Source organism: Pristiophorus japonicus, chromosome 27 (assembly GCF_044704955.1).
Source record: "Pristiophorus japonicus isolate sPriJap1 chromosome 27, sPriJap1.hap1, whole genome shotgun sequence".
Lineage (NCBI taxonomy): Eukaryota > Metazoa > Chordata > Chondrichthyes > Pristiophoridae > Pristiophorus > Pristiophorus japonicus.
The window spans coordinates 15,184,157-15,208,206 of NC_092003.1; the positions used below are offsets into that span (position 1 = coordinate 15,184,157).

The 24,050-nt window shown below is 49.4% G+C and overlaps 1 protein-coding gene and 1 pseudogene across 1 annotated transcript in view; both read left to right on the forward strand.

The window, feature by feature from the left end:
* The window catches only part of LOC139239364 (protein cornichon homolog 2-like), a 234,482-nt gene that overhangs the window by 160,915 nt on the left and 49,517 nt on the right, over positions 1 to 24,050 (forward strand). The window lies entirely within an intron of this gene.
* Positions 5,523 to 5,760, forward strand: LOC139239538 (U2 spliceosomal RNA; annotated as a pseudogene).

Consider the following 24,050-nt stretch of genomic DNA (forward strand, 5'->3'; position numbering starts at 1 on the left):
TATTATAGAGAATAGTGCACTGTGAACATTATAGACAACAGCTCATTGTGTATATTATCGACAATAGCTCACTGTGTATATTATAGACAATAGCGCACTGTGTATATTAGAAACAATAGTTCATTGTGTACATTATAGACAATAGCTCACTGTGTATATTATAGATAATAGCGCACTGTGTACATTATAGGGAATAGCACACTGTGTACATTATAGGGAATAATGCTGAGTGTCATTGGTACTAGATGCCCCTGTGTAACATTGACACGCAGTCCCACAAACTCGCCCATACTTGTACCCATGCCTTGCGAAGTGCGGGATAGAGATAGCGCAGGGATGGGCAGAGTCCAGGGGAAACTTATCGGCTAAAAGCTAGAGTTACCTAGCTGGTAATGACCCCCCTGGATGAATAAAGACATCCTGGTGAAATTGACAGTGGAGGAAGAGGCAGAGACTGAGCATCTAGGCAACGTGGGAGCGGCTGGCAAAAAGGGAACACGGAATCCTTTGGAAAGCAGTCAAAACAAACCAATTATGGAGGCAAAGAGAAGCTATGGAATTGAATTGTGAAGGAATATAAAATGAAAGAGTGAACTGTTCCCCAGACACATCATTAAGAAAAGATAAATCCGGTTAGGGATAGGAGCACTGGGGATAAACTCACAGCCAAATGGCAGCAATAACTTTGCTTCAGTAGTTACCAGGGAGACAGACATCACAGAATCACAGAAATTTACAGCACGGAAGGAGGCCATTTTGGCCCATCGTGTCCGCTCCGGCTGACCAAGAGCTACCCGGCCTAATCCCACTTTCCAGCTCTCGGTCCGTAGCCCTGTAGGTCACAAGTGCACATCCAAGTACTTTTTAAATGTGGTGAGGGTTTCTGCCTCTACCACCCTTTCAGGAAGTGAATTCCAGAACCCCACCACCCTCTGGGTGAAGACATTTCCCCTCAAATCCCCTCTAAACCTCCCCACAATTACTTTAAATCTATGCCCCCTGTTGACCCCTCTGCTAAAGGAAAAGGTCCGTCCTATCCACTCTATCCAGGCCCCTCAAAATTTTATACACCTCAGTCAGGTCTCTCCTCAGCCTCCTCTCTTCCAAAGAAAACAACCCCAGCCTATCCAATCTTTCCTCATAGCTAAAATTCTCCAGTCCCGGCAACATCCTCGCAAATCTCCTCTGCACCCTCTCCAGTGCAATCACACCTTTCCTGTAATGTGGTGACCATAACTGCACGCAGTACTCCAGCTGTGGCCTAACCAGTGTTTTATACAGTTCAAGCACAAACCCCCTGCTCTTGTATTCTATGCCTCGACTAATAAAGGCAAGTATTCCGTATGTATCCCTTCATAACATTGGAAGAAGGGATCAAAAAGAAAATAAAGACACTTATGACAGAAAAGAAGAAGATAATTGATAAACTAATCAAACTTAGAGGCGATAAATCACGTGGTCCAGGTGGATTGTAACCACGCACATTAAAAGGAGTTATTGAAGAGTTAGAAGAGGCACTATTACATATAGTAAAAAATTCATTAGAAAATGGAATAGAGCCAGAGGACTGGTGGACAACGAATGTGATTTCTATATATAAAAAGCGAGATAGAACAAGTCTAGGGGACTGTAGACCAATTAGTTTAACGTCAGTGGTGGGAAAGATAATGGAATCTTTAATCAAAGTTATAATAAAAAATATCGAGAAACTGAATATATAATAAATAGTCAGCGAGGATTTCAACAGGATAGGTCCAGCTGAACAATCGTATTCAATTCTTTGAAGAAGAACAACAACTTGCATTTATATAGCACCTTTAACATCCCAAGGCGCTGCTCAGGAGTGTTAAGAGAAATTAAGGCAGGTGACCAAAAGCTGGGTCAAAGAGGGAGGTTTTAAGGAGCATTTGAAGGAGGAGAGAGAGGTCGAGATGCGGAGAGTTTTAGGGAGGGAGTTCCAGAGCTTGGGGCCCAGGCAACAGAAGGCACGGCCACCAATGGTGAGCGATTATAATCAGGGATGCTCAGGAGGGCAGAATTAGAGGAGTGCAGACATCTTGGGGGGTTATGGGGCTGGAGGAGATTACAGAGATAGGGAGGGGCGAGGGCCATGGAGGGATTTGTAAACAAGGATGGGAATTTTCAAATCGAGGCGTTGCTTAACCGGGAGCCAATGTAGGTCAGCGAGCACAGGGGGTGATGGGTGAGCGGGACTTGGTGCGAGTTAGGACACGGGGCAGTGAGCACAGGGGGTGATGGGTGAGCGGGACTCGGTGCGAGTTAGGACACGGGGCAGTGAGCACAGGGGGTGATGGGTGAGCGGGACTCGGTGCGAGTTAGGACACGGGGCAGTGAGCACAGGGGGTGATGGGTGAGCGGGACTCGGTGCGAGTTAGGACACGGGGCAGTGAGCACAGGGGGTGATGGGTGAACGGGACTCGGTGCGAGTTAGGACACGGGGCAGTGAGCACAGGGGGTGATGGGTGAGCGGGACTCGATGCGAGTTAGGACACGGGGCAGCGAGCACAGCGGGTGATGGATGAGCGGGACTCGGTGCGAGTTAGGACACGGGGCAGTGAGCACAGCGGGTGATGGGTGAGCGGGACTCGGTGCGAGTTAGGACACGGGGCAGTGAGCACAGCGGGTGATGGGTGAGTGGGACTCGGTGCGAGTTAGGACACGGGGCAGTGAGCACAGCGGGTGATGGGTGAGCGGGACTCAGTGCGAGTTAGGACACGGGGCAGTGAGCACAGGGGGAGATGGGTGAGCAGGACTCGGTGCGAGTTAGGACACGGGGCAGTGAGCACAGGGGGAGATGGGTGAGCGGGACTCGGGGTGAGTTAGGACACAGGCTGCCGAGTTTTGGATCACCTCTAGTTTACGTAAGTAATAACAGGTAGGGTAGATTAGGTAATACAGTAGACGCAATGACCTAGAAATTGACCACCTTAGCACCTCCGGGGGGGGTTAACTGGGCACTAACGACTTACCGACAAAATAAACGACTCCCATTAACTTTGGCGAGAGGTTTGCGGTGGCGTTAAGATGTTGCGCCCCCGATCTCCTTCGCTTCGAGCATCGTGACATCATCAGCGCGCTTCTCCCCCGGGACCCGAGGAGGTATTGTTCGGGAATTGCAAAAAGGGAAAGTCTTGTTTAACCAACCTCGTCAGATTCTTTGAAGAGGTAACAGGGAGAGAAGACACGTGTAATGCAGTCGATGTAACGTATCTAAATTTCTCAAACGGGCTTCGATAAAGTGGCCACATAATGGACATAAGAACATAAGAAATAGGAGTTGGCCATTCGGCCCCTCGAGCCTGCTCCGCCATTTAATATGATCATGGCTGATCTGATCATGGACTCAGCTCCACTTCCCCGCCCGTTCCCCATAACCCCTTATCCCCTTATCGGTTAAGAAACTGTCCATTTCTGTCTTAAATATATTCAATGACCCAGCCTCCACAGCTCTCTGAGGCAGCGAATTCCACAGATTTACAACCCTCTGAGAAGAAATTCCTCCTCATCTCAGTTTTAAATGGGCGGCCTCTTATTCTGAGACTATGACCCCTAGTTCTGGTCTCCCCCATCAGTGGGAACATCCTCTCTACATCCACCTTGTCGAGCCCCCTCATTATCTTATATGTTTCGATAAGATCACCTCTCATTCTTCTGAATTCCAATGAGTAGAGGCCCAACCTCCTCAACCTTTCCTCATAAGTCAACCCCCTCATCTCCGGAATCAACCTAGTGAACCTTCTCTGAATTGCCTCCAAAGCAAGTATATCCTTTCGTAAATATGGAAACCAAAACTGCACGCAGTACTCCAGGTGTGGCCTCACCAATACCCTGCATAACTATAGCAAGACTTCCCTGCTTTTATACTCCATCCCCTTTGCAATAAAGGCCAAGATACCATTGGCCTTCCTGATCACTTGCTGTACCTGCATACTATCCTTTTGTGTTTCATGCACAAGTACCCCCAGGTCCCGCTGTACTGCGGCACTTTGCAATCTTTCTCCATTTAAATAATAACTTGCTCTTTGATTTTTTTTTTCTGCCAAACTGCGTGACCTCACACTTTCCGACATTGTACTCCATCTGCCAAATTTTTGCCCACTCACTTAGCCTGCCGGACGGAGGAGCAAGGTCAGAGAATGTGGGGTGGGGGTTGGACAAGGAGCAGAATGGATAGTTGGTGTCTGTCAGGCAGAAAGCAGAGAGCAGGGGTAATGGGAAGCAATTCAGGAAGTGGGGTCCCACTAGGATCAGCGCTGGGCACTGCCCCCTGCACGCTGCACATGCCCCGACTATTGAATGGATGGTTAAAGGGGCTGTGTGTGTCCCCCCCCCCCCAAACATTACGGGGAATATTGGTGCTGGGAACACTGTTCCCAATTTACACTAACGAATTTGACTTTGGAATCAATGATGTTATGTGTGTAAACTTTATAATAGTGTAATGTTATAATATAATAATGTTCCCGATGTTGGGGATGTCCAGAACCAGGGGACACAGTCTAAAGATAAGGGGTAAGCCATTTAGGACCGAGATGAGGAGAAACTTCTTCACTCAGAGAGTGGTGAACCTGTGGAATTCTCTACCACAGAAAGTTGTTGATGCCAGTTCGTTAGATATATTCAAGAGGGAGTTAGATATGGCCCTTATGGCTAAAGGGATCAAGGGGTATGGAGAGAAAGCAGGAAAGTGGTACTGAGGTGAATGATCAGCCATGATCTTATTGAATGGTGGTGCAGGCTCGAAGGGCCGAATGGCCTGCTCCTGCACCTATTTTCTATGTCTTTACATAAGACTTGCCACCAGAGGGCGCAACTGTTGGAAGCCCAAGGGTCACCTGCACACCTCGTGCAAGGGAGTATAAACGGTTGCTGCTTGGGCACTCTGGAGTTGTGTTAAAGAGACGACGGTCACACCAGTTTGAGCTTACAGCACACAGTGGAGTTATTCTGAACATAACAAAGCACAACATTTCTATGTTTGTGTGTGACACCAAACTGGTGGGATGGAGGGGCAAGGGTATAATCAATACTGAGGAAAACTGCCATAAATTATCGGGGAACATTAAAAAAACTTGCAGAATGGGAACATGATTGGAAAGTGAATTTCAACACAGATAAATGTGAGGTGTTATATTTTGGTGGGAAGAATAGGGAGGTCACTTATTACTGGGAGGGAGCGAGTCTGGGTGGGACAGAGGAACAAAGGGATCTGGGAGAACAAATACACCAATCACTAAACATTGCGACACGGGGTTAGCAAGGCCGTAAAAAAAGCAAACCAAGCACTAGGGTTTATTTCTAGAGGGATAGAATTGAAAAGTAGGGGAGTTATGCTAAACCTGTATCGAACCTTGGTTAGACCGCACTTGGAGCACTGCGTACGGTTCTGGTCACCGTATTATAAAAAGGATATAGAGGCACTGGAGAGGGTGCAGAGAAGATTTACAAGGGCGATACCAGAAATGCGAGGGTATCATCATCATCATAGGCAGTACCTCGGAATCGCTTCTCGGCCTTTTGGCTAAGATCATGCGTAACTGACCTGACAGGGGAGTAACCATGACCCCAAAGTGGTTCTCCCTGGATCAGGAAGGTGGTTCTCCTATGCTTTTTGGAAATAGGAGGTGGGTGGGGTGGCTTGACCCATCTACCTCCACGGAGGTGTGTGGGGGGCCTGACCCATCCACCTCCATGGCACGAACCTGGTATTGCAGTACTTCCAGGAACGGTGCAGTGGCTCTAGGCCTTTTGGCTAAGAGCATTGGCGCAGAGTGATCCTTGATGTGTGCAAGGTGACCTCTGGCGTTTGTGATTTGACAAAGAATTGGAAAGATTGGCTACGAATTAAAAAAAAAAAAAGTCCCTCGGAATCGAGGAAGACTTGCTTCCACTCTAAAAGTGAGTTCTCAGGTGGCTGAACAGTCCAATATGAGAACCACAGTCCCTGTCACAGGTGGGACAGACAGTGGCTGAGGGAAGGGGAGGGTGGGACTGGTTTACCGCACGCTCCTTCCGCTGCCTGCGCTTGGTTTCTGCATGCTCTCGGCGACGAGACTCGAGGTGCTCAGCGCCCTCCCGGATGCACTTCCTCCACTGAGGGTATACCTATCAGGAAAGGGTGAACAGGCTGTGTCTCTTTTCTCTTGAGATGTGAAGGCTGAGGGGTGACCTAATAGAGGTCTTTAAAACGATAGAGTGGATACAGAGAGATTGTTTCCACTTGTGGGGAAGACCATAACTAAAGGCTATCAATATAAGATAGTCACCCAGAAATCCAATGGGGAATTCAGGAGAAACTTCTTTACCCAGAGAGGGGTGAGAATGTGGAACTCGCTGCCACAGGGAGGGGTTGAGGCGAATAGTATCGATGTATTTAAGGGGAGGCTGGACAAACGTATGAGGGAGAAGGGAATAGAGGGTTATGCCGATAGAGTTAGATGAGGAAAGACGGGAGGAGACTCGAGTGGAGCATAAACGCCGGCACGGACTGGTGGGGCCCAATGGCCTGTTTCTGGGCCCTATATCCGATATAATCCTGTGCAAGATGTGAATGGATTATGGGAAGGAGACCAGAGAATCCTGCAGCCACGCAGGCAGTGGGGGAATGAGAAACACCAAAAACGGTTGAGGAAAATAGCGATAGACATGGCATTGTGGGTGAGGGTTGAAAAGCAGACAGGATTAAAGAAAGACCTGCATTTATATAGCGCCTGTCACGACCACCTCACAGCCGTCTCAAAGCTCCTCACAGCCAATGAAGTACTTTTGGAGTGTGGTCACTGTTGCAATGTGGGAAACGCGGCAGCCAATTTGTGCACAGCAAGCTCCCACACAAAGCAATGTGATAATGACCAGATCATCTGTTTTAGTGATGTTGGTTGAGCGATAAGTATTGCTCTGGGGAGAACTCCCCTGCTCTGCTGCGAGATACTGGCCGTGGGATCTTTTACATTCGCCTAAGAGATCAGTCGGGGGCCTCGGTTTAACGTCTCATCCAAACTACGGCCCCTCCGACAGTGCAGCGATCCCTCAGTACTGCCCCTTCAACAGTGCGGCGTTCCCTCAGTACTGCCCCTCCGACAGTGCAGCGCTCCCTCAGTACTGCCCCTCCGACAGTGCGGCGCTCCCTCAGTACTGCCCCTCTGACAGTGCGGCGCTCCCTCAGTACTGCCCCTCCGACAGAGCGGTGCTCCCTCAGTACTGCCCCTCCGACAGTGCGGCCCTCCCTCAGTACTGCCCCTCCGACAGTGCGGCGCTCCCTCAGTACTGCCCCTCCGACAGTGCGGCTCTCCCTCAGTACTGCCCCTCCGACAGTGCAGCGCTCCCTCAGTACTGTCTCTCCGACATTGCGGCCCTCCCTCAGTACTGCCCCTCCGACAGTGCGGCACTCCCTCAGTACTGTCCCTCTGACAGTGCGGCACTCCCTCAGTACTGCACTGGTTGCGTCAGCCTAAATTATGGCTCCAGGTCACTGAGTGCTATTTGAACCCATGAATTTCTGACTCAGAGGAAAAAGTGCTCCAAACTGTGGTCCATTGGGATTGTGTACAGTGGGAGTGAATGGGAAGGGGTTTGGGTCCATTGGGATTGTGTACAATGGGAGTGAATGGGAAGGGGTTTGGGTCCATTGGGATTGTGTACAGTGGGAGTGAATGGGAATGGGTTTGGGTCCATTGGGATTGTGTACAATGGGAGTGAGTGGGGGAAGGGGTTTGGTCCATTGGGATTGTGTACAATGGGAGTGAATGGGAAGGGGTTTGGGTCCATTGGGATTGTGTACAATGGGAGTGAATGGGAAGGGGTTTGGGTCCATTGGGATTGTGTACAATGGGAGTGAATGGGAAGGGGTTTGGGTCCATTGGGATTGTGCACTGTGGGAGTGAATAGGAAGGGGTTTGGGTCCATTGAGATTGTGTACAATGGGAGTGAATGGGAAGGGGTTTGGGTCCATTAGGATTGTGTACAATGGGAGTGAATAGGAAGGGGTTTGGGTCCATTGGGATTGTATACAAAGAGAGTGAATAGGAAGGGGTTTGGGTCCATTGGGATTGTGTACAATGGGAGTGAGTGGGGGAAGGGGTTTGGTCCATTGGGATTGAGTACAATGGGAGTGAATGGGAAGGGGTTTGGGTCCATTGGGATTGTGTACAATGGGAGTGAGTGGGGGAAGGGGTTTGGTCCATTGGGATTGTGTACAATGGGAGTGAATGGGGGAAGGGGTTTGGTACATTGGGATTGTGTACAATGGGAGTGAATGGGAAGAGGTTTGGGTCCATTGGGATTGTGTACAATGGGAGTGAATGGGAAGGGGTTTGGGTCCATTGGGTTTGTGTGCAATGGGAGTGAGTGGGAAGGGGTTTGGGTTCATTGGGATTGTGTACAGTGGGAGTGAATAGGAAGGAGTTTGGGTCCATTGGGATTGTGTACAATGGGAGTGAGTGGGGGAAGGGGTTTGGTCCATTGGGATTGTGTACAATGGGAGTGAATGGGAAGGGGTTTGGGTCCATTAGGATTGTGTTCAGTGGGAGTGAATGGGAAGGCTTTGTGCCCATTGGGATTGTGTACAGTGGGAGTGAATGGGAATGGGTTTGGGTCCATTGGGATTGTGTACAATGGGAGTGAGTGGGGGAAGGGATTTGGTCCATTGGGATTGTGTACAATGGGAGTGAATGGGGGAAGGGGTTTGGTACATTGGGATTGTGTACAATGGGAGTGAATGGGAAGGGGTTTGGTCCATTGGGATTGTGTACAATGGGAGTGAATGGGGGAAGGGGTTTGGTACACTTGGGATTGTGTACAATGGGAGTGAATGGGAAGGGGTTTGGTACATTGGAAGTCAATGCATTTTGTCCTCCAGCTGTCCCCTAACCAGCGAGCCCCTCTCTCAGAGGCTGACTGCCCATCAGTCGCCTTGAACGGCACTTATGGGAGCACTTAACAGCTGCTTAATTACTGTGGCTATTCCCGTTGTGAAGTGAATACGGGAGGCTGGCATCGATCATGTCAGCCTCAGTTAGATTGATGTGTGGTTACACATTGCAGCACAGACTGACAGGAAAGATTAGTAGCCTCAATCGCCGTGTGTCACTGGGCTGTGATGCAACTATCTGCACAGGTATCTACATAGAAAGCCTCTCAAGCGACATCTTTCGCTTTCTCTGAGCTGGAGACAGCACGAAAACAGAAAGCAGAGCCGCACTTACATCATTCTGAACTGCTCTTTTGGCTCTGGTTCTCTCCGTCCATCCTTTGAAGGATAAGGGAGTCGGGGGTCATGGGGAGCGGGCGGGGAAGTGGAGCTGAGTCCATGATCAGATCAGCCATGATCTCATTGAATGGCGGAGCAGGCTCGAGGGGCCAAATGGCCGACTCCTGTTTCTCGTTTTTATGTTCTTATGTTCTTTTACTCCCCTTATTTCCCTCAAGGTTCAGAAGCTCTCCTTCTGCCGTTTCGTATTCGCCCCCCGCTTCCCTGTTTCCACCCCTCCGTTCCTGACTCTCGCCGGTTCCACATTGGGCCAGTCCAGTCTGGGATCTCCTCCAAACACCCGCCAGTAAGTCCAGACTGGGTACGTGGACACAACGGTGGACCAATCAACTCGGCACACTCGCTAGCTGAGTCACAAGATGTGGGTTCCAGTCCCCACTCCAGAGACTTCAGTCCATAAACCAGGCCGACACACCCAGTGTGGTATTGAGGGAGCACCGCACTGTCAGAGGGGTGGTACTGAGGGAGCACCGCACTGTCGGAGGGGCAGTACTGAGGGAGCACCGCACTGTCAGAGGGGCGGTACTGAGGGAGTGCCGCACTGTCAGAGGGGCGGTACTGAGGGAGCGCCGCACTGTCGGAGGGGCAGTACTGAGGGAGCGCCGCACTGTCGGAGGGGCGGTACTGAGGGAGCGCCGCACTGTCAGAGGGGCAGTACTGAGGGAGCGCCGCACTGTCGGAGGGGCAGTACTGAGGGAGCGCCGCACTGTCGGAGGGGCGGTACTGAGGGAGCCCCGCACTGTCGGAGGGGCAGTACTGCGGGAACACCACACTGTCGGAGGGGATGTACTGAGGAAGTTCTTTGAGGATGTAACGAACAGGGTGTATAAGGAGTAACCAGTGGGTGTGATGTACTTGAATTTCCAGAAGGCATTCGATAAGGTGCCACATAAAAGTTCACGGGGTTGGGAGTAATATATTAGCGCGGATAGAGGATTGGCTAACTAACAGAAAACAGAGAGTCTGGATAAATGGGTCATTTTCTGGTTGGCAATCAGTAACTAGTGAGTTGCCGCAGGGATCAGTGCTGGGACCCCAACTATTTACAATCTATATTAATGACTTGGATGAAGGGAGCGAGTGTAATGTAGCCAAGTTTGCTGATGATACATAGTTGGGTGGGAAAGCAATGTGTGAGGAGGTCACAAAAAATCTGCAAAGGGATATAGACAGGGTCAGTGAGTGGGCAAAAAATTGGCAGATAGAGTATAATGTGGGAAAATGTGAGAACATCCTCTCTGCATCCACCTTGTCGAGCCCCCTCATTATCTTGCATGTTTCAATAAGATCATCTCTCATTCTTCTGAACTCCAATGAGTAGAGGCCCAACCTTCTCAACCTTTCCTCATAAGTCAACCCCTCATCTCCAGAATCCACCGAGTGAACCTTCTCTGAACTGCCTCCAATGCAAGTATATCCTTCCTTAAATACGGAGACCAAAACTGTACGCAGTACTCCAGGTGTGGCCTCACCAATACACTGTACAGTTGTAGCAGGACTTCTCTGCTTTTATACTCCACCCCCCTTGCAATAAAGGCCAACATTCCATTTGCCTTCCTGATAACTTGCTGTACCTGCATACTAACTTTTTGTGTTTCATGCACAAGGACCCCCAGGTCCCGCTGTACTGCAGCACTTTGTAATCTTTCCTCATTTAAATAATAATTCGCTTTTTTATTTTTTCTGCCAAAGTGGATAACCTCACATTTTCCCACATTATACTCCAGCTGACAAATGTTTGCCCACTCACTTAGCCTGTCTATATCCCTTTGCAGATTTTTTGTGTCCTCCTCACAATTTGCTTTCCCACCCATCTTTGTATCATCAGCAAAATTGGCTACATTACACTCAGTCCCTTCATACAAGTCATTAATATAGACTGTAAATAGTTGAGGCCCCAGCACTGATCCCTGCGGCACCCCACTAGTTACTGTTTGCCAACCAGAAAATGACCCATTTATCCCGACTCTCTGTTTTCTGTTAGTTAGCCAATCCTCTATCCATGCTAATATATTACCCCCAACCCTGTGAACTTTTATCTTGTGCAGTAACCTTTTATGTGGCACCTTGTCAAATGCCTTCTGGAAATCCAAATACACCACATCTACTGGTTCCACTTTATCCACCCTGCTCGTTACATCCTCAAAGAACTCCAGCAAATTTGTCAAACATTATTTCCCTTTCATAAAACCACGCTGACTCTGCCTGACTGCTTTATGATTTTCCAAATGTCCTGCTGCTGCTTCCTTAATAATGGACTCCAGAATTTTCCCCAACCACAGATGTTAGGCTAACGGGTCTATAGTTTCCTGCTTTTTGTCTGCTTCCTTTTTAAAATAGGGGCGTTACATTTGCAGTTTTCCAATCCGCTGGGACCTCCCCAGAATCCAGGGAATTTTGGAAAATTACAACCAATGCATCCACCATCCCTGCCAATACTTCGTTTAAGACCCTAGGATGTAAGTCATCAGATCCAGGGGATTTATCTGCTGTTAGTCCCATTAGTTTGCCTAGTACTTTTTCTCTAGTGATAGTGAATGTTTTAAGTTCCTCCCTCCCCAATAGCTCCTTGACTATCAATTATTTGTGATGTTTTTAGTGTATTCTATCGTGAAGACAGATACAAAAGATTTGTTTAAAGTCTCCGCCATTTCCGTTTCACATTACTAATTCCCCAGTCTCATGCTCTAAGGGACCAACATTTACTTTAGCCACTCTTTTCCTTTTTACAGACTCTTACTGTCTGTTTTTATATTTCTTGCTAGTGTACTCTCATAATCTATTTTCTCTCTCTTTATCATTTTTTAGTCGTACATTGCGGGTTATAGAGGGTTATGCTGACAGAGTTAGATGAGGAAAGACGGGAGGAGGCTCGAGTGGAGTATAAACACCGGCATGGACTAGCTGGGCCCAATGGCCTGTTCTGTGCCGTATATCCAAATTAATTCTATCTAACTATTTGCCAGAGTTTCAATATCCTCATCGTCATATGAGACCAGAAAATTGCACAACCTGCAAGTTTTGTTGTTATTGTTGTTGTTAGTGTTGTTGGTGTTGTTGGTGTTGGTGTTGTATTGTTGGTGTTGTGTTGTTGGTGTTGGTATTGGTGTTGTTGGTGTTGTTGTTGTTGTTGTTGGTGTTGTTGTTGTTATTGTTGTTGGTGTTGTGTTGTTGGTGTTGTTGTTGTTGGTGTTGGTGTTGTGATGTTGGTGTTGTGTTGGTGTTGTTCTTGGTGTTGGTGTTGGTGTTGTGTTGTTGGTGTTGTGTTGTTGGTGTTGTTGTTGTTGGTGTTGGTGTTGTGTTGTTGGTGTTGTGTTGGTGTTGTTCTTGGTGTTGGTGTTGGTGTTGTTGGTGTTGTTGTTGTTGGTGTTATTGTTGTTGGTGTTGTTGGTGTTGTTGTTGTTGTGTTGTTGGCGTTGGTGTTGTTGGTGTTGGTGTTGTTGTTGTTGTTGGTGTTGGTGTTGTTGTTGGTGTTGTTGTTGGTGTTGTTGGTGTTGGTGTTGTTGTTGTTGTTGGTGTTGGTGTTGTTGGTGTTGTTGTTGGTGTTGTTGGTGTTGTTGTTGGTGTTGGTGTTGTTGGTGTTGTTGTTGGTGTTGGTGTTGGTGTTGTTGTTGGTGTTGTTGTTGTTGGTGGTGTTGGTGTTGTTGGTGGTGTTGGTGGTGTTGGTGTTGGTGGTGTTGGTGGTGTTGGTGGTGTTGTTGTTGGTGTTGGTGCTGTTGGTGGTGTTGGTGGTGTTGGTGGTGTTGGTGGTGTTGGTGTTGTTGTTGTTGGTGTTGTTGTTGGTGTTGTTGTTGGTGTTGGTGTTGTTGTTGTTGGTGTTGGTGTTGGTGTTGTTGGTGTTGGTGTTGGTAGTGTTGGTGTTGGTGTTGTTGGTGTTGTTGGTGTTGGTGGTGTTGGTAGTGTTGGTAGTGTTGGTGTTGTTGGTGTTGGTGTTGTTGGTGTTGTTGTTGGTGTTGGTGTTGGTGTTGTTGTTGTTGGTGTTGTTGTTGGTGTTGGTGTTGTTGTTGTTGGTGTTGGTGTTGGTGTTGTTGGTGTTGGTGTTGTTGGTGTTGGTGGTGTTGGTGGTGTTGGTGTTGGTGGTGTTGGTGATGTTGGTGTTGGTGTTGTTGTTGTTGGTGTTGGTGGTGTTGGTGTTGTTGTTGTTGGTGTTGGTGTTGTTGTTGTTGGTGTTGGTGTTGTTGGTGTTGTTGGTGTTGGTGTTGGTGTTGGTGTTGTTGTTGGTGGTGTTGGTGTTGTTGTTGGTGTTGGTGGTGTTGTTGTTGGTGTTGTTGGTGTTGGTGTTGGTGGTGGTGGTGTTGTTGTTGGTGTTGTTGGTGTTGGTGGTGTTATTGTTGGTGTTGTTATTGTTGGTGTTGGTGTTGGTGGTGTTGTTGTTGGTGTTGTTGGTGTTGGTGTTGGTGGTGTTGTTGTTGGTGTTGGTGTTGTTGTTATTGTTGGTGTTGGTGGTGTTGGTGTTGTTGTTGTTGATGTTGGTGTTGTTGTTGTTGGTGTTGTTGTTGTTGTTGGTGTTGTTGTTGTTGTTGTTGTGTTTTGCCCTAGCCCTGACCTCACACCTTTCTCCAGTTTCTCTCAGATCTCCCCTCATGACCATTATGAGCTCATCCTGTCCATGAGACCAACTTCCTGCTGCCTTGACCCTATTCCCACCAAACTGCTGACCACCCAACTTCCTTTTCTGGCTCCCATATTAGCTGACACTGTTAACGGTTCACTCTCCTCAGGTACTGTCCCCCTCCCCCTCAAATCTGCTGTCATCACCCCTCTCATCAGATAACCAACCCTCGACCCCTCCATCCTTGCAAACTACCGCCCCAACTCCAACCTCCCTTTCCTCTCCAAAGTCCTTGAACATGTTGTCGTCTCCCAAATCTGTGCCCATCTTTCCCACAATTCCATCTTCGAATCCCTCGATTCCGGTTTCCGCGCCTGCCACAGTACCAAAACTTCCTTCTTGACTTGTCTGCAGCCTTTGACACGGTTGACCACTCTCTCCTTCTCCAACGCCTCTCCACCATCGTCCAGCTGGGTGGGACTGCACTCACCTGGTTCCATTCTTATCTCTCTAATCGTCGCCAGAGAATCACCTGCAATGGTTTCTCTTCCCACACCCGCATCGTTACCTCTGGTGTCCCCCAAGGATCTATCCTTAGCCCCCTCCTATTTCTCATCTACATGTTGCCCCTCAGCGACATCATCCGAAAACACAGCGTCAGTTTCTACATGTACGCTGATGACACCCAGCTCTAACTCACCACCACTTCTCTCCACCCCTCCACGGTCTCGAAATTGTCAGACTACTTGTCCCACATCCAGTTCTGGATGAGCAGAAATTTTCTCCAATTGAATATTGGGAAGACCCAAGCCATTGTTTTCGGTCCCCGCCACAAACTCCGTTCCCCAGCCACTGACTCCATCCCTCTCCCCAACTCCTGACTGAGGCTGAACCAGACTGTTCGCAACCTCGGGGTCATATTTAACCCGAACTGAGCTTCCAGTCACATATCTGCAGCATAATCTAACCCGCCTATTTCCACCTCCGTAACATCGCCCGTCTCCACCCCTGCCTCAGCTCATCCGCTACTGAAACCCTCCTCCGTGCCTTTGTTACCTCCAGACTTGACTATTCCAACACACTCCGGGCAGGCCTCCCACATTCTACCCTACGTAAACTAGAGGTGATCAAAATCTCAGCTGCCCCATGTCCTAACTCGCACCAAGTCCCACTCACCCATCACCCTCTGTGCTCACTGCCCCGTGTCCTAACTCACACCGAGTCCTGCTCACCCATTAGCCCCTGTGCTCACTGCCTCGTGTCCTAACTCACACCGAGTCCCGCTCACCCATCACCTCCTGTGCTCGCTGCCCCGTGTCCTAACTCGCACCGAGTCCCGCTCACCCATCATCCCCTGTGCTCGCTGCCCCGTGTCCTAACTCGCACCGAGTCCCACTCACCCATCACCTTCTGTGCTCGCTGACCTACATCGGCTCCCGGTTAAGCAACGCCTCAATTTCTAAATTCTCATCCTTGTTTACAAATCCCTCCATGGCCCTCGCCCCCTCCCTAATTCTGTAATCTCCTCCAGCCCCACAACCCCCCGAGATGTCTGCGCTCCTCTAATTCTGCCCTCCTGACCATCCCTGATTATAATCACTCCACCATCGGAGGCCGTGCCTTCAGCTGCCTGGGCCCCAAGCTCTGGAACTCCCTCCCTAAACCTCTCCGCCTCTCTACCCCTCTCTCCTCCTTCAAGACGCTCCTTAAAACAGACCTCTTTGAGCGAGCTTTTGGTCACCTGCCCTAATATCTGCTGATGTGGCTCGGTGTCAGGTTGTGGTTGAGACTGCTCCTGTGAAGCGGCATGGGACGTTTTGCAATGTCAAAGGCGCTGTATAAATGCAAGTTGTTGTTGTAGCAGTAGTCCCTCCCAGGAAACCTCTGTGGATTTCAGTGATCCCGGTCTAGCCGTCTCGGGATTGGGGGAAACTGAGGAGTAGGTAGGTCACGTGATGTTCACAAGACTCAATAAAACCCCGGCCAGTTGGGTTCGGGGGATCCACGATGGGGCAGGTGGTTGTGAGCCTGGTGGATGAACCGGTAATGTGTGGTGTGATTGTTAAACCTTTGCTAATAAACCAACTCGTTCTTAATAGCAATGTGTGGCTATGAATTCTTAAACAAAGAACCCTTGAAGCAAATACATTACGGCTGTTAACACAGTCTAGGCCCCACTCCCCTGTTACATCAGATTACAGGGACCTTACGGCCCAGAAACAGGCCATTGGGCCCCACCAGTCCGTGCCGGCGTTTATGCTCCACTCGAGCCTCCTCCCGACTTTCCTCATCTAATTCTATCAGCATCATCCTCTATTCCCTTGTCCCTCATATGTTTGTCCAGCCTCCCCTTAAATACATCGATACTATTCACCTCAACCCCTCCCTGTGGCAGCGAGTTCCACATTCTCACCACTCTCTGGGTAAAGAAGTTTCTCCTGAATTCCCCATTGGATTTCTGGGTGACTATCTTATATTGATGGCCTCTAGTTATGCTCTTCCCCACAAGTGGAAACATTTTCTCTGTGTCCACTCTATCAAAACCTTTCATCATTTTAAACATCTCTATTAGGTCACCCCTCAGCCTTCTCGTCTCAAGACAAAAGAGACCCAGCCTGTTCACCCGTTCCTGATAGGTATACCCTCGCATTTCTGGTATCGTCTTTGTAAATCTTCTCTGCACCCTCTCCAATGCCTCTAATTGCTTATCCAGCCTACACTTAAACACATCTATTCATCGAAGGTAGATTGGGAAACTAGATTAGAATATATGACGGTACAGAATTAATGGTAAACATTTAAGGAAACAATTCATAATTTGCAGCGAATATGCACATAATGAATAAAAACCCCTTGGGAAAAGTGGTTCAACCGTGGCTAACAAAACAAGTTAAGGATAGTAATAAAAAACAAAAATGCTGGAAATCTCAGCGGGTCAGGCAGCGTCTGTGTGGGGAGAGAAACAGAGCTAACGGCTCAAGTCGATGACTGTAAGATTTCTAAATCTCTGGCATTACATTGACAGCGAGGCCAATTCTTTTGCACATAAGAACATAAGAAATAGGAGCAGGAGTCGGCAATACGGCCCCTCGAGCCTGCTCCGCCATTTAATAAGATCATGGCTGATCCGATCATGGACTCAGCTCCACTTCCCCGCCCGCTCCCCATAACCCCTTATCCCCTTATCGGTTAAGAAACTGTCTATTTCTGTCTTAAATTTATTCAATGACCCAGTCTCCACAGCTCTCTGAGGCAGCGAATTCCACAGATTTACAACCCTCTGAGAGAAGAAATTTCTCCTCATCTCAGTTTTAAATGGGCGGCCCCTTATTCTAAGACCATGCCCCCTAGTTCTAATCTCCCCCATCAGTGGAAACATCCTCACTGCATCCACCTTGTCGAGCCCCCTCATAATCTTATACATTTCGATAAGATCACCTCTCATTCTTCTGAATTCCAATGAGTAGAGGCCCAACCTGCTCAACCTTTCCTCATAAGACAATCCCCTCATCCCCGGAATCAACCAAGTGAACCTTCTCTGAACTGCTTCCAAAGCAAGTATATCCTTTCATAAATATGGAAACCAAAATTGCACGCAGTACTCCAGGTGTGGCCTCACCAATACCCTGTATAACTGTAGCAAGACTTCCCTGCTTTTATACTCCATCCTCTTTGCAATAAAGGCCAATATTCCATTGGCCTTCCTGATCACTTGCTGTACCTGCATAATAAACTTTTGTGTTTCATACACAAGTACCCCCAGGTCCCGCTGTACTGCGGCACTTTGCAATCTTTCTCCATTTGGAATAGTTTATTAAACATACACACATGTACATCTATCATCAGTCCTCAGCTATCCTGCAGATCGAAGTTAGAAACATAGAAAATAGGAGCAGTAGTAGGGCATTCGGCCCTTCGAACCTGCTCCACCATTCAATATATCATGGCTGATCCTCTATCTCAACACCATATTCCCGCTTTTTCTCCATACTCCTTGATGCCTTTTTTGTCTAGAAATCTATCTATCTCCCTCTTAAATATATTCAGTGACTTGGCCTCCACAGCCTTCTGTGGGAGAGAATTCCACAGGTTCACCACCCTCTGAGTGAAAACATTTCTCCTCATCTCGGTCCTAAATTTCCTACCCCGTATCCTGAGACTGTGACCCCTTGTTCTAGACTTCCCAGCCCCGGAAAAAACATCCTCCCCACATCCAGTCTGGCCAACCCCGTCAGAATTTTCTACGTTTCAATGAGATCCCCTCTCATTCTTCTAAACTCCAGTGAATACAGGCCTCGTCGATCCAATCTCTCCTCATACAACAGTCCTGCTGTCCCAGGAATCAGTCTGGTGAACCTTCGCTGCACTCCCTCTCTGGCAAGTATATCCTTCCTTCGGTAAGGAGACCAAAACTGCACACAATACTCCAGGTGCGGTCTCACCAAGGCCCTGTATAACTGTAGTAAGACATCCTTGCTCCTGTACTCAAATCCTCTTGCAATGAAGACCAACATACCACTTACCTTCCGAACTGCTTGCTACACCAACATGTTTGCTTTCACTGACTGGTGTACAAGGACACCCAGGTCCCTCTGTGCATCCACACTTCCCAAGCCATCACCATTTAAATAATACTTTGTCCTTATGTTTTTCCTACCAAAGTGGATAACTTCACATTTACCCACATTATACTGCATCTGCCGTGTGTTTGCCCACTCACTCAACTGATCTAAATCACCTTGTAGCGTCTTTACATCCTCCTCGCAACTCACAATCCCACCTCGTTTTGTGTTGCCAGTTACAACAGATACAATGATGTTACAATAAAAAAGGTATCGTTTACTGCCCTCTGGCAAAGCACATGGCTTGTAGAGGCAGGTCCTGCCTTTTGCCGTGTGCTTAAGAAAAGAGACCCAGCAATCTTTGGCTTGAGTTTTTATACCCCTTACAGTCATTGGTCCACAGAAAGCCCCAGGATTGGATCTTGGTTCCAGGGCCGTTCCTGACTGGCTTCTCCTCATACACGTCTGTCTGGAGGGCTGGTGCCATTCCTTCATTAGGTTAATGAATGGCCACGTTAGTGAATGGTACATTTACTGCGATTGCATTGGGCAGTAGCATTAGCAGCGAGGCCCCGACCCGCGTGAGAACACCAGCAGCAGGTGTGTAGGCCTCGGGGAGCAGTGTGTAGGCCTCAGGGAGCGGTGTGTAGGCCTCAGGGAGCGGTGTGTAGGCCTCGGGGAGCAGTGTGTAGGCCTCAGGGAGCGGTGTGTAGGCCTCGGGGAGCGGTGTGTAGGCCTCAGGGAGCAGTGTGTAGGCCTCGGGGAGCAGTGTGTAGGCCTCGGGGAGCAGTGTGTAGGCCTCGGGGAGCAGTGTGTAGGCCTCGGGGAGCGGTGTGTAGGCCTCAGGGAGCAATGTGTAGGCCTCGGGGAGCAGTGTGTAGGCCTCGGGGAGCGGTGTGTAGGCCTCGGGGAGCGGTGTGTAGGCCTCGGGGAGCGGTGTGTAGGCCTCGGGGAGCGGTGTGTAGGCCTCGGGGAGCAGTGTGTAGGCCTCAGGGAGCAGTGTATAGGCCTCAGGGAGCGGTGTGTAGGCCTCGGGGAGTGGTGTGTAGGCCTCGGGGAGCGGTGTGTAGGCCTCGGGGAGCAGTGTGTAGGCCTCGGGGAGTGGTGTGTAGGCCTCGGGGAGTGGTGTGTAGGCCTCGGGGAGCAGTGTGTAGGCCTCGGGGAGCGGTGTGTAGGCCTCGGGGAGCAGTGTGTAGGCCTCGGGGAGTGGTGTGTAGGCCTCGGGGAGCGGTGTGTAGGCCTCAGGGAGCAGTGTGTAGGCCTCGGGGAGCGGTGTGTAGGCCTCGGGGAGCGGTGTGTAGGCCTCGGGGAGCGGTGTGTAGGCCTCGGGGAGCGGTGTGTAGGCCTCGGGGAGCGGTGTGTAGGCCTCGGGGAGCGGTGTGTAGGCCTCGGGGAGCGGTGTGTAGGCCTCGGGGAGCAGTGTGTAGGCCTCGGGGAGCGGTGTGTAGGCCTCGGGGAGCAGTGTGTAGGCCTCGGGGAGCGGTGTGTAGGCCTCGGGGAGCGGTGTGTAGGCCTCGGGGAGCGGTGTGTAGGCCTCGGGGAGCAGTGTGTAGGCCTCAGGGAGCAGTGTGTAGGCCTCAGGGAGCGGTGTGTAGGCCTCGGGGAGCGGTGTATAGGCCTCGGGGAGCAGTGTGTAGGCCTCGGGGAGCAGTGTGTAGGCCTCAGGGAGCAGTGTGTAGGCCTCGGGGAGCGGTGTGTAGGCCTCGGGGAGTAGTGTGTAGGCCTCAGGGAGCAGTGTGTAGGCCTCTGGGAGCAGTGTGTAGGCCTCGGGGAGCAGTGTGTAGGCCTCGGGGAGCAGGGCCTCGGGGAGCAGTGTGTAGGCCTCGGGGAGCAGTGTGTAGGCCTCGGGGAGCAGTGTGTAGGCCTCGGGGAGCAGGGCCTCGGGGAGCAGTGTGTAGGCCTCGGGGAGCAGTGTGTAGGCCTCGGGGAGCAGTGTGTAGGCCTCGGGGAGCAGTGTGTAGGCCTCAGGGAGCAGTGTGTAGGCCTCGGGGAGCGGTGTGTAGGCCTCAGGGAGCAGTGTGTAGGTCTCGGGAGCAGTGTGGCAGTGTACCACTCCAAGGAGCAACACGTGCTGGGAGCAGGAGGCGACGGCAGCGAAGAGTGACATCACCAAGGTCCAGGTCGGTGATTGGAGCGTGGGCAGGCACAGCAGGAGCGGCGAGGTCGGGGCGAAGGAGCGGCGAGAGATTGTAGAGGGACGTGATCGGGGCCCCAGGAGAGGCATGAGTTCGGGGCCCAGCAGAGCCGAGGGCCCAGGGGCAGCACGGGCCCAGCCCACAATGTGCGATATGTGTGCGGTCTAGATCCATGCAGCAGAGCTGGTCTCCAGTCGTCCTGGTTAACCCTTGCCCCTGGACCAAGACCTCGCTCTGTCAAGCCCGTGTGGTGGCTGGTGTGCAACGGCCACCCCACGTTAAAACAATCCACACACAGGCATCTTCCACCCTTCAGGATGTAGTTCGGGATCTGGAATATTAGGTCCTTCATTGAAACACCTGTGAACTCATTGCTTTTTTGGCCTGGAAGCAAGTCATCCTCGCTTCGAGGGACTGCCTATGATGATGGTAATGATGGCTTCCAATTAATACCGTTTCTGGTTTGGTGAGTTTCAAAGCCATGCTGACGTGAACTTGGTGAAGTCATCCATTTTGTTTCTTTTAACACTGCGGACTTTCTGTATAATCTACACGTTTAACATTTATATAGGGGCAGAGGTTGTGGTCTGAAATTATTGAACAATTAAAAATAGCATTCGATCAAAGCAGAGGCTTATAATGTTGGCAAAGGGAGTAGTAAGCTTGGGGACCGAGAGGGCTTTCGAATTCAGCAAAGGATGAGCAAGACATTGCTAAAGAGAGAGAAAAGGGAATATGAGAGCAAACTAGCATGAGACACAAAAACAGATTGTAAAAGCTTCTATAGGTGTGTAAAAAGGAAGCGATTAACGGAAGTAAATGTGGGTCCCTTAGAGGCAGAGACAGGAGAAATTGTAATGGGGAATAAAGAAATGGCAGATACATTAAACAAATACTTTGTGTTGGTTTTCACGGAAACATTCCGGTAATAGTGAGGAACCACGGGTTTAGTGAGAATAGGGAACGTAAAGAAATTAGTATTTGTAAAGAAATAGCACTGGAGAAATTAATGGGACTAAAAACCAACAAGTACCCAGGACCAGATGGCCTACATCCGAGGGTTTTAAAAGAGGTGGGTATAGAAATAGTGAGTGCATTGGTTCCGATCTTCCAGATTCTAGAATGTTCCCTGCAGATTGGAAGGTAGAAAATGTAACTCTGCTGTTCAAGAAAGAAGGGAGGGAGAAAGCAGGGTATTACAGGCCAGTTAGCCTGACATGCTCGAATTTATTACTAGGAACATGGTAACACGGCATTTAGAAAATCATAATGTGATTCATAGAATCACAGAACGGTCACAGCACAGAAGGAGGCCATTCGGCCCATCGAGCCCATGCCGGCTCTCTGCAAGAGCACCTCAGCCAGTCCCACTGCCCCCTGCCCTTTCCCCGGAGCCCTGCAAATGTCTCTCCTTCAGGTACTTATCCAACTCCCTTTCGAAAGCCGCGATTGAGTCTGCCTCCACCACCCTCTCAGGCAGCGCATTCCAGATCCTAACCACTCGCTGCGTAAAAAGATTTCCCCTCATGTCGCCTTTGGTTCTTCTGCCAATCGCTTTAAATCCGTGTCCTCTGGTTCGCCCATCCGCCAATGGGAACAGTTTCTCTCTCTCTCTACTCTGTCCAGACCCCTCATGGTTTTGAAAACCTCGATCAAATCTCCTCTCAACCTTCTCTGCTCCGAGGAGAACAACCCCAGCTTCTCCAGTCTCCCCACATTACTAAGGAGGTGGTACTCATTAAGATAATGGGACTAAAGGCAGATAAATCCCCTGGATCTGATGGCTTGCATCCTCGGGTCTTAAGAGAAGTAGCGGCAGGGATTGTGGATGCATTGGTTGTAATTTATCAAAATTCCCTGGATTCTGGGACGGTCCCAGCAGTTTCAAAAACTGCAAATGTAACGCCCCTATTTACAAAAGGAGGCAGACAAAAAGCAGGAAACTGTAGACCAGTTAGCCTGACATCTGTGGTTGGGAAAATGTTGGAGCCCATTATTAAAGAAGCAGTAGCAGGACATTTGGAAAAGCAAAATTCGGTCAGGCAGAGTCAGCATGGATTTATGAAGGGGAAGTCATGTTTGACAAATTTGCTGGAATTCTTTGCGGATGTAATGAACAGGGTGGATAAAGGGGAACCAGTGGATGTGGTGTATTTGGACTTCCAGAAGGCATTTGACAAGGTGCCACATAAAAGGTTACTGCACAAGATAAAAGTTCACGGGGTTGGGGGTAATATATTAGCATGGATAGAGGATTGGCTAACTAACAGAAAACAGAGAGTCGGGATAAATGGTTCATTCTCTGGTTGGCAATCAGTAACTAGTGGGGTGCCACAGGGATCAGTGCTGGGACCCCAACTATTTACAATCTATATCAACAACTTGGAAGAAGGGACTGAGTGTAACGTAGTCAAGTTTGTTAACGATACAAAGATGGGAGGAAAAGGAATGTGTGAGGAGGACACATAAAATCTGCAAAGGGACATATACAGGCTAAGTCAGTGTGCAAAAATTTGGCAGGTGGAGTATAATGTTGGAAAGTGTGAGGTCATGCACTTTGGCAGAAAAAAAATCAAAGAGCAAGTTATTATTTAAATGGAGAAAGATTGCAAAGTGCCGCAGTACAGTGGGACCTGGGGGTACTTGTGCATGAAACACAAAAGGATAGTATGCAGGTACAGCAAGTGATCAGGGAGGCCAATGGAATCTTGGCCTTTATTGCAAAGGGGATGGAGTATAAAAGCAGGGAAGTCTTGCTACAGTTATACAGGGTATTGGTGAGGCCACACCTGGAATACTGCGTGCAGTTTTGGTTTCCATATTTACGAAAGGATATACTTGTTTTGTAGGCAGTTCAGAGAAGGGTCACTCGGTTGATTCCGGGGATGAGGGGGTTGACTTATGAGGAAAGGTTGAGTAGATTGGGCCTCTACTCATTGGAATTCAGAAGAATGAGAGGTGATCTTATTGAAATGTATAAGATTATGAGGGGGCTTGACAAGGTGGATGCAGAGAGGATATTCCCACTGATGGGGAGACTAGAACTAGAGGGCATGGTCTTAGAATAAGGGGCCGCCCATTTAAAATAGAGATGAGGAGAAATTTCTTCTCTCAGAGGGTTGTAAATCTGTGGAATTTGCTGCCTCAGAGAGCTGTGGAAGCTGGGACATTGAATAAATTTAAGACAGAAATAGACAGTTTCTTAACCGATAAGGGGATAAGGGGTTATGGGGAGCGGGCGGGGAAGTGGAGCTGAGTCCATGATCGGATCAGCCAGGATCGTATTAAATGGCAGAGCAGGCTCGAGGGGCCGAATGGCCGACTCCTGCTCCTATTTCTTATGTTCTTATGTAACTGAAGTCCCTCATCCCTGGAACCATTCTCGTAAACCTTTTCTGCCGCCTCTCTAAGGCCTTCACATCCTTCCTAAAGTGTGGGGCCCTGAATTGGACACAGTACTCCAGCTGGGGCCTAACCGATGTTTTATACAGGTCCCTCTTAATTTCCACGCT